Here is a 9783-nt window from a genome sequence, read left to right as displayed (position 1 = left end):
CCCTTATCCAGCAGGAGTCCTGTCACATACGGGCCACGTCCCCCCGGGAGGGGAAGGTATGGGGGAGGTGGGAGGGCCAAGCGCTGTGACTTACACAACTTCCTTCTCCTTGACCTCCCCCTTGCCAGCATTAGCGTCATATTTATAAAAGGAGAGGGACAAATGTGTATTGGGTGATGCTGTGGCATCTCTGTCCCCAGTGGCCTGTGTCCCTCGTCACTCTCCTCCTCTTCTCCTTCGAGGCTTTCCCAGGCCAGCCTCCTGCTCTCCGGGTCTCAGGACGCAGATGCTGGTTACATGGTTCCTAGGACCTGGGCTCTCAGTGGCCTCGAGAGGAGGGACGAAGCCTGTTTCTGTCCCCTCCACCCTGCAGCAGCCCTCGCCCTGTCTGGGGCCCCCTCCGCCCGGCCGGCCGCTCCTGTTTACATGGGATAACACAGCCAAATGGTTTTGGGCACAATCCCAACACAATCACCATAATTCCTCCAGTTCCCAATATGGATCAGCGTTGCTTGATTAAACATCTCCACTTAAAGTAAAAGCCTCATTAATATCCACGGTTGCAAGCCCATTTCACTGGGATAACGGCTGGCCTTATTATTTGATTTGATTTATTCCTCTGCCCAGTTGCCATCCTCCGTCTCCTCGCCACTTAATTTAGCGTCCAAACTAGACGTGCTGTCTCGTCGGGGGTCCAGTCCGGATGTGGGGGTCCCCCCTCATTTTTGCCGTCTTTCAGCTGTCCCTCCTTTCTCTCCCTGGCGGAGGATACGCAGGATACTTTAGCCCCAGAAAAGGGGAGGAAAACAAAACCAGGCACGACAGAGCAAACAGAGGCTTGTTTCCTACACAGGGCCGTGGGGGAAATGGTCCTCAGCGCATGGAACTCAAGTTAAGTCTCTGCTCGTCCGGGCTTCTCCCAGGGGTCTGCACTGACACGTCACGGGGTTGTTGGGACAGTCTTCCCACGGACAGATGGGGAGGCGGAGGGGGAGGGTGCCTCTCTAGTCCCATCCGTGCTGTTGAAAACATCTCTGCAAGGTCACAGCCCACACCTTTCCTCTCGGCTGGAGTGCAGGGTTCTGTCCATCTCTCCCTGGAGGTCTCGCCATCTTGGACTTCTTTGGAGAAAAGCCCAGTGCGAGGCACTGTCCTGGTTGACCTTCTCCACATAATCCCGGGTTCCACAGATTTCCAGATAAGAACACAATGGGGAGGAACCATTCCCAAGCTGCCCCCCCTTACTAGTCCCTGGACCAGGGACTCTCAGAACCATGGGGTGGTGGAGACAGAGCACTGCCTCCTGCTAGAAGGGTCTGATTCCCCTTCCCTGCAATCTCTTTAGGAAATGATTGCGGAGGGGGCCCTGTCCCAGGGAGAACCAGACGTGTTGAGGGCTTTTGGGTGGGTTCTGTAGGTGGGGGGGGGGGGGGCGTGTGCTGGGGAGGCCTGTCTTCCCCCTTCCCCTGTACTCTCTGAGATGTCTTGGGGGACATGTGGAGGGAAGGAATGTCCACGCATCTCAAGTCTTCCAATGCAGATGTTGAAGTGGGCACTAAAAGTCAACTTCCTAATTGACTTGGGTGCCTCTCCTCCCTATCTTGGAACCATGAAAAGTTGATGTGGCTTGGAACCGAGGGCAGGAAGAAAATTAAGGTGTATGCAAAGACTTGCAGGGATGATCAATGGCTTTCAGTGGGTGGGAGGAGCCACTGGGGGTTCCATGATTATCAGTCATCGGTAAGATTTGGGGACGTTTCATGGGACGAAAAGAATTAGAGTTGATTTGAGATTGCTGAAGATCAATTCACATGACCTTGCTTGTCTTCGGAACACATCATGAGTGGGAGGGAAGGAACGGCGGGGTGATGCGTACCGTAGTCCCCACCCCGTGCCAAGGACACTGTCCCCCCAGAGACACCCAGAACAGGGCCAATGAGGATGCATCATTGTAGAACTTTCTTTCCTTGCACAATTTTTTCCCTGTTTCATCAAAACCTAAGTGCATTTGTTGAAACTTGTCACGCATGGGAACTCCATCTGTCAAGTATGACAGGGCGGGGGAAAAGATAGTGAGACGGGGGTGGTCCCAGGATTTTCTGAAAGCTGCCATCTGACCTGCAGTGGCGGAGAAGGCCAGCCTTGGAACTGGGTGGAGAGAGGTGGTGGTGTCCGTCCACCCTCACTTGCACAAACAGGAGGAAAACCAAAACAGAAGGAAGGCCCCTTCATCAAATCACAGAGTCGCCTCAGGAAAACACTGACAAGCAGCCAATGTTGTTTTCCAGCAGTGCGATGGAGGGGTCGCTGTGTCTCGGGGCGGGGGGAATGAGTCAGGGATGCTGAGACAGCCCCGTGCTCTGCCGGCGATGGTCCTATGTATTTTCCACGGAGACGAGAGGAGGTCGCTAAACTCTAAACTGTGTCTTATTGACGTTTCACAAAAGATTTAGGTCCGTGGTCCCTGCTGCTAAATGAAGCTGGATGCTGATGGACGTTCTGGGACAGGTAAATCCCCCAAGCGACTCTCGTCGCCTGCATAGCTGCATGGCTCCAAAGCCACAAGACGATTTCAGATTGTTTTCTTACTACCACTATGAGATGTCTTTCATTTGGCAAACACAAGCTTCATTTTTCTAAAGTTTTTATTTGGAAAAAAAAGGTATTTAAATTTAACATGGAGTGTAGTATCAGTTTCGGGTGTACCAGACCGTGCTTCTACCCTTCCATCCGTCACCCCGTGCTCACGACGTTCGGTGCCTCCTTCATCCCCATCACCTATTCCCCTGCCTCCATGACCATCAGTTTGTTCTCTAGAGCGAAGAGTCTAGCAAATGTGTACTTTAAATGGACTATGCTAAGCGTGCTAAGAAACCATGCTAAGATTTAGCCAAATGCCAAGAGCACTTGAGATTTTGTCCCACAGGAATTAGGACCCCTATGGGCTGGCAGCAAGCCTGTGCACACATGGGATTACCCTCTGCCTACACCCTTTCCACCCCTTGGCCTTGGCAGTGGCTACCAGCATATCTGATCTGTTCCAAAACTTGCCTTTGGTCCTGAACAGGGCTCCCTGGCCGGACCTCCATCCCATAATCAGCAGGAGTTCTCCACTGATGACCCAGCCTTGTCCAGCATCATTGTTGCTATGGCAACAGTCACTCCTGAATACGTTAGGAGACAAATAGCCACTTTCAAGCAGGTGTAGGGTCCTGGCAAGGCTTACCAGCACTGGCTTGCAAACTAGTTTTCCCCCAAGACTTTTCTTTCCCCCAAGACTTAAATTAGGAACCAAGATGTAACTGCTAAGAACACGATTTCCCTAGCAACCAGAGAAATGCTCTTCCCTCCTGTGGGGAGGCTAAAAATAACATTGCATGTACCACTGTAACCAGTGGGGATCTCCAAATCTTCTCCTTAACATCTCCCTGGTCATAGCAGGTGCCTATAACTCCCTGTCTCACCCATCATCAAGGTGACCTTTCTAAGGCACAAATATCATTCCTGCATAGAACCATTCAGGCTTCCCTTTTGTCAGGGGAGGGGAAAGGTCATAGTCAGCTTGACCTTGTGAGCACGGTCAGGGCTCCCTTCCCACCCCGTCCAGTGTGGCTAGAGATCAGCAGTCGCCCAGGATTCTCTGATCAGACCACGTGTCCACCTGCCTGGCTGCCTGCCCTCTCGCCTTCTCTCCTTCCTCCTTCCCTCCCACCTCCTCCCTCCCTCCCTTTTGACATAATTAACATACAATAATATTTTAAGAATCCTAAGTGATCAGCACAATGAGTTTTGACAATTATGTCTGCAGGGCAAGATACTGAACATTCTCAGTGCTCTAGAAAGTTTTCCCATGTCCCTTTCCAGTCAACCCACTGAACTTCCTAAATGGAATCATATAGAAAATACTATTTTGTGCATTCCATTGTGTAAATATGCCACAATTTTTTTATTAGCTTCAGAGGTACAACTTAGTGATTCATCAGTTGCGTACAACAGCTGTGCTCATTACATCATGTGCCCATCACCGTTACCCCATCCCCCCACCTATCCCCCTCCAGCAACCTTTGGTTTGTTTCCTAGAGTTCAGCATCTCTTACAGTTTGCCAACCTTTTCTGTCTTCATCTTATTTTGTTTTTCCTTCCCTTCCTCTATGTTCATCTGTTTTGTTTCTTAAAGTCCACATAGGAGTGAAATCCTATGGTATTTGTCTTTCTCTGACTGACTCATTTCGCTTAGTTCCATCACATCATTGCCAATGGCAAGATTTCATTCTTTTTGATGGCTGAGTAATATTCCTGTGTGTGTGTGTGTGTGTGTGTGTGTGTGTGTGTGTGTGTACACACCTATCTTCTTCATCCAAAAAATATAGAAAGCTTCATAAATTTGCATGTCGTCCTTGCTCAGGGTTCGTGCTAATCATCCCTGTATCGTTCCAATCACAGCGTAAGTGTTGCCGAAGTGGGCACCATGTCATAACGTTAAAATCTACTTTTCTGTTGATGGACATTTGAGCTGCTTTCAGTTTGAGATTGTAATGAATAGGACTCTTATGGATATTTTTATACTAGACTTTTTGTGGGTGATCCTTTATTTCTCTTGGCCAAATGCCTAGAAGTGGAACTGCTGGGTCACACGGTAGCTGCACGCTTAACTTTCCCGGAGAACCAGATGGTTCTCCAAACTGGTTGTACCTTTTGACTCTTCCATCGTTGGGCATGAGAGTCTAATTGCCCTACATTCCTATTAACATTTGGTATCTCACTGTTGTTGTTTTTAAATTTTACCATCCTGGGTGGGAGTGTAATAGTATCTCATTGTGGTTTTAATTTGCATTTTTCTAACAATTAATGATGTGATTGTATTTTCCAGTTCTTACTAGCCACTTGCATATTGCCTTTTGTGATATGCCTGTCGAAGTCTTTTGTCCATTTAAAAAAATCGAATGTTTGTCTTCTTATTAATTTATTAATAACATATTCTGAATATAAGCATTTATCAGATATATGTTCTGCAAATAGTTTACCCCTGTCTGTGGTTTGTCTGTTCATCTTTTTTTTTAAGATTTTATTTATATATTTGACAGACAGATGGAGATCACAAGTAGGCAGAGAGGCAGGCAGAGAGAGAGGAGGAAGCAGGCTCCCTGCTGAGCAGAGAGCCTGACTCGGGGTTCCATCCCAGGACCCTGAGATCATGACCTGAGCTGAAGGCAGAGGCTTAACCCATGGAGCCACCCAGGTGCCTCTATCTGCTCATCTTCTTAATGGTAACTTTGACAGGTAGAAATTTTTAATTGTGATGAAGTCTAATTTATCAGTTATTTTTTTTTAAAGATTTAATTTATTTATTTGACAGACAGAGATCACAGGTAGGCAGAGAGGCAAGCAGAGAGAGAGGGGGAAAGCAGGCTCCCTGCTGAGCAGAGATCCCAATGTGGGACTTGATCCCAGGACTCTGGGATCATGACCTGAGCCGAAGGCAGAGGCTTAACCCACTGAGCCACCCAGGCACCCCTATCAGTTATTTTTTGTTATGATTTGTCCTTTTTCTGTCTTCTTTCAACAATCTATATCTAACAAAGATTGCAAAGAATTTCTCTTTTATTTTCTTCTAGAAGCTTTATGGTTCTGTTTCTTTTCATGTAGACTTGATTCATCTCAAGTTATTTTTTTATTTGTGCAGTGAGACAGGAGTTGACTTTACTTTTTTCCCCATAAGAGCAGTCAGTATTTTCAGCACTATTTCTTTAAAGAATTTCCCATCACCATTGAATTATTTTGGGAACCTTGTCTAAAATAAGTCAACTCTAAAAGTAGACCTATTCCTGGACTCCCTTCCTCCTATTGACCTGTGTGTTCTTTGTTGTGCCTGAGTTTTCGCCTCTGAGAGACCACCAAGGAGCCAAGCACCGATGCAATCACACGAGGGTTTATTTGACAAGCTTAAGCTTGGGCCCAAGTATACCCGGCACAGCGGAGTAGGGACTTGGACCCCGAACGGGATTACAGTCAGAGTTTTTAAAGGCAGAGTAGGGGTGGACTCTGCGGTGGGTGAGGACAAAGGGGGTTATGGATGATGTAAGTCTCTAAGGAATTTTGGAAGCAGGTCTCCAGGACCTTGAGGGGCTAGCTGTTGTCTGGGGAAAAGGTTATTCATTACCAATAATAAAAATCTTCTCGTGAGACCCTTTAGATGTATATCAGTGGGTCATATGCTTGGGAATGATCGCTGACACTATCTTGGAGGGTTAGAGATAAAGTTTCACATTTCTCCTCTCAAGTGTCCTTGTTAGTGAGATTTAGGTTAGGAGAAATTTAACTTTATTTAGGGCTTGAGGAACTGAGTTATTTGCCTCTGGAAATTGTGCTATTGTTAACATAGCTTCTTTGTTGTAAATCTCTAGGACATTTATAAACCAAGGGAGACTCCTGCTTGCAGGATTGTGATCTTTGCAAGTTAACTATTTGCTTTTCCCCTAAGGCAGCCAGGGGTGGCCGAGGAATGTCAACATACTACCGAGGGGAGGGGAGCGGGTGGAGAGGGGGTGCAAGGTGCCAGCTTTTGCTTTGCCAAGATGGCTGTACTTACGCTAAAGCTAAACTTGAGGTGGGATGGCCTTAATTTTCTCGGCCTCCACATTCTTCCCTACACAATAGCACATGGACTTGATGATTGTGTTTATATCAGGTCTTGAAATGATGCAGTATAAGTCTTTCAACATCTACTTCAAGATAATCTTGGCCCTTCTAGGTCCTCTGAATTTTCATAAAAATTTTAGAATTAAACTTACTATTTCTTCTCCCAAAACCTGCCATAATTTTGGCAGGCTTTCCATTGGAACTATAGATCAATTTAGAGCAAATGAACATTTTATTTTAAGACATTAATCCTTCTAATCCATGAATATGGTCTATCTCTCCACTTCTTTGTATCTTCTTTAATTCCTCTCAAAAATGTTTACAGTTTCCAGGGTAAGGCTCTTGCACATCTTTCATTAAATTCACTCTGAGGTATTTGAATTTTAATGTTATTGTAAAAAGTATTATTTTATTTTTCAATAAAATAAAATCATTTATTACTTCACCTGTGTGCTTTGGCATGTTCAGTTCTAGACAAAGGGCATGCCTTTCTCCTGCTACCTCTCCTTGCAAGCATCACCCGCTGTAGGAAGTCCCTCTGTTTTCCTGGCTTGAATTAGTAATCTCATTTCAGTGTTATAATAAAGGTCTGTGGGGGCTCATGATACTGCAAAGATCCTACCATATTTAACTATGTGTTTATTGTCTGTCTCCTAACTAGACCCTGAGCCCTTTGAGAGCAGCCAGATGCATTTTCAGTCTCTGTTCACAACATTGAGTGAAGCCGTCAGCATGTAGACTCAAAAGTCAAACAAGGACATCTTCAAGTTGTAAAGAATCTCAGATGTCATCGTGTTCAATTCTCTGCATGAAACTCTGCTGTATCTTCGCATGTCCAGAATGCAGCCACCTGTCTAGTTTGGGCTATGGCCAGATATAATGCCCTTTATGCCACTCTTTGTGTCCTTTAACAGTAGATTCATGGGGGCACCTGGGGGGCTCAGTCCATTAAGCGTCTGCCTTCAGCTCAGGTCATGATCCCGGGGTCCTGGGATCAAGCCCCGCATTGGGCTCCCTGCTCAGTGGAGAGCCTGCTTCCCTCTCTCTCTCTCTGCTGCTCTACCGGTGCTCTCTCTGCACATCTCTGCCAAATAAATAAATAAAAATCTTAAAAAAAAAAAAGTAGACTCATGGAAGATCCTGCCATTAGAACTGAAGAACGTTCCAGAATCTACTTGAGTGGTAAAGATCTAGTGCTAAATCTACCTGAGTAATATTCCCTCCCCTTTGTTCTTTGGTTCTAGGCACAGTTAAAACAGTCTCATTCCTTACGTATTAAGGAATGGTACCATTCCTGTCCAATTGGTACCATTTTACAGTTTAGAAAGTTTTATCTTTACATTTCCCCATTTAATTTGAAATATTTACAGGCTTTTGGTATTCATGCCAATTCCAGGCAGTATTCCCCACTCTTATAACCCTTCCTGCAGGGGAGCCTCTCACACATCGCCACATGGTGGTTCAGTATTATTTATCATGGAAGGCATCTTATGCCCCTTCAGATTTTGAGAATCAAAAATACAAGGGAACCAGGGGCACCTGGTGGCTCAGTCGGTTAACTGGCTGCGTTTGGCTCAGGTCATGATCCCTGGGTTCTGGGATCAAGCCCTGTCTTGGGTTCCCTGCTCAAGGGGAAGTCTGCTCCTTCCTCTCCCACTGTTCCCTGCTCCCACTTGTGTGTGCTCTCCCTCTCTCTCTCTCAAATAAATACATAATATATTTAGAAAAAAAAAATACAGGGCACCTGTGTGGCTCAGTCAGTTAAGCAACCAACTCTTGATTTTGGCTCGTTTTGATCTCACGGTTGTGAATTCAAGACCTGCATTAAAAAAAAAAAAAATACATATGACATCTCATTTTCAAAAAGGCATTCCAGTCAATGCTGGTAAACAAATAGAAAATACCAGTTACTGGGGGAGGGGTCACCTGAATGCTGAATTGTCCATCAGGTATTTCTTTTTCTTCTCCTGGGTATCAGATAAGGGTTCCTCCAGTAAGAAATCCATTTTGCACATTCATGCATTCATTTCCTGCACACCCCCCAGGGGGTGTCAGTTGTCCCGGGCACTCACTGAATACATCAGTCATTCACCGTATCACTTGACAAATTTCCTAAGAACGCACTCGACACAAAGCCACCATTGTGGACACTAAGTTTCCGTAGGAAGGAAGAGCACACACTGGAAAGCACAAGGATGGGAGAACCCTGTTTCTGCACGGCCCCTTCAAAGACGCAGAGAAACACATCCCCACATGGGCAGGACAAGTGCTAGCCAGAGCTGCCCTTCAGAGCTGCCCTTCAGCCACTCACTTGGAATCCAAAGTGTCCATCAGCCACACAGTTGGGGAGCAAGTTCTCTGCCAAGCCAAATGAGTGGTGTAGTCTGGCCTGAGATGCCCTCTCTCTGCGTGGGGAAGCAAGCAGCTCTGTCCCACTGCCATCCACATCTCATCCACATCTCATGCTCCCTTAAAAAAACACTTTATTGCTGAAAAATGCTAACCACCATCTGAGTTTCCGGGAGTTGTAATCTTTTTGCTGGTGGAGGGTCTTTCATCAATGTTGATGGGTGCTGACAGATCAGGGTGGTGGCTGCTGAGGGTTGGGGTGGCTGTGGCCATTTCTTTAAATAAGACAACAATGAGGTTTGCTGCATGTCTTGACTTTTCCTTTCATGAACCATTTCTCTGTAGCACACAGGGCTATTTGATAGCATTTTACCCACAGTAGAACTTCGTTCAAAATGGGAAGTCAATCTTCTCAAACCCTCCAGCTGGTATATTTACCAAGTTTATACAATATTCCAAATCCTTTGCTGTCGTTTCAACAATCTTCACAGTGTCTTCACCAGGAGTAGATTCCATCTCATGAGGCCACTTTCTTTGCTCATCCGTAAGAACCAACCACTCATCCTTTGAAGTGTAATCATGAGATCGCAGCCATTCAGCCACATCATCCGGCTCAGCTCCACGTCTAATTCCAGTTCTCTTGCTGCTTCCACCACATCTGCAGTGAGGGTTGGGATCAACTTCTTCCAAACTCCTGTTATTGTTGATGTTTTCACCTCCTCCCATGAGTCATGAATGTTCTTAATGGCATCTAGAATGGTGAATCCTTTCCAGAATTTTTTCAATTTACTTGGC

The 9783-nt window shown here is 46.1% G+C and overlaps 1 non-coding gene across 1 annotated transcript; it reads right to left on the bottom strand.

Moving 5' to 3' along the window:
- Positions 1-4360: 4360 nt before the first annotated feature.
- LOC123955860 lies at positions 4361-4467 on the bottom strand. Its single transcript, XR_006821404.1, has one exon. It is a non-coding gene; the product is annotated as a U6 spliceosomal RNA (small nuclear RNA).
- Between the last annotated feature and the right edge of the window lie 5316 nt (positions 4468-9783).

This window comes from Meles meles, chromosome 13 (assembly GCF_922984935.1).
Source record: "Meles meles chromosome 13, mMelMel3.1 paternal haplotype, whole genome shotgun sequence".
In the NCBI taxonomy this organism is placed as follows: domain Eukaryota; kingdom Metazoa; phylum Chordata; class Mammalia; order Carnivora; family Mustelidae; genus Meles; species Meles meles.
Note: the sequence above shows the minus strand (reverse complement) of the source record. Positions and strands in the feature narration are given on the sequence as shown.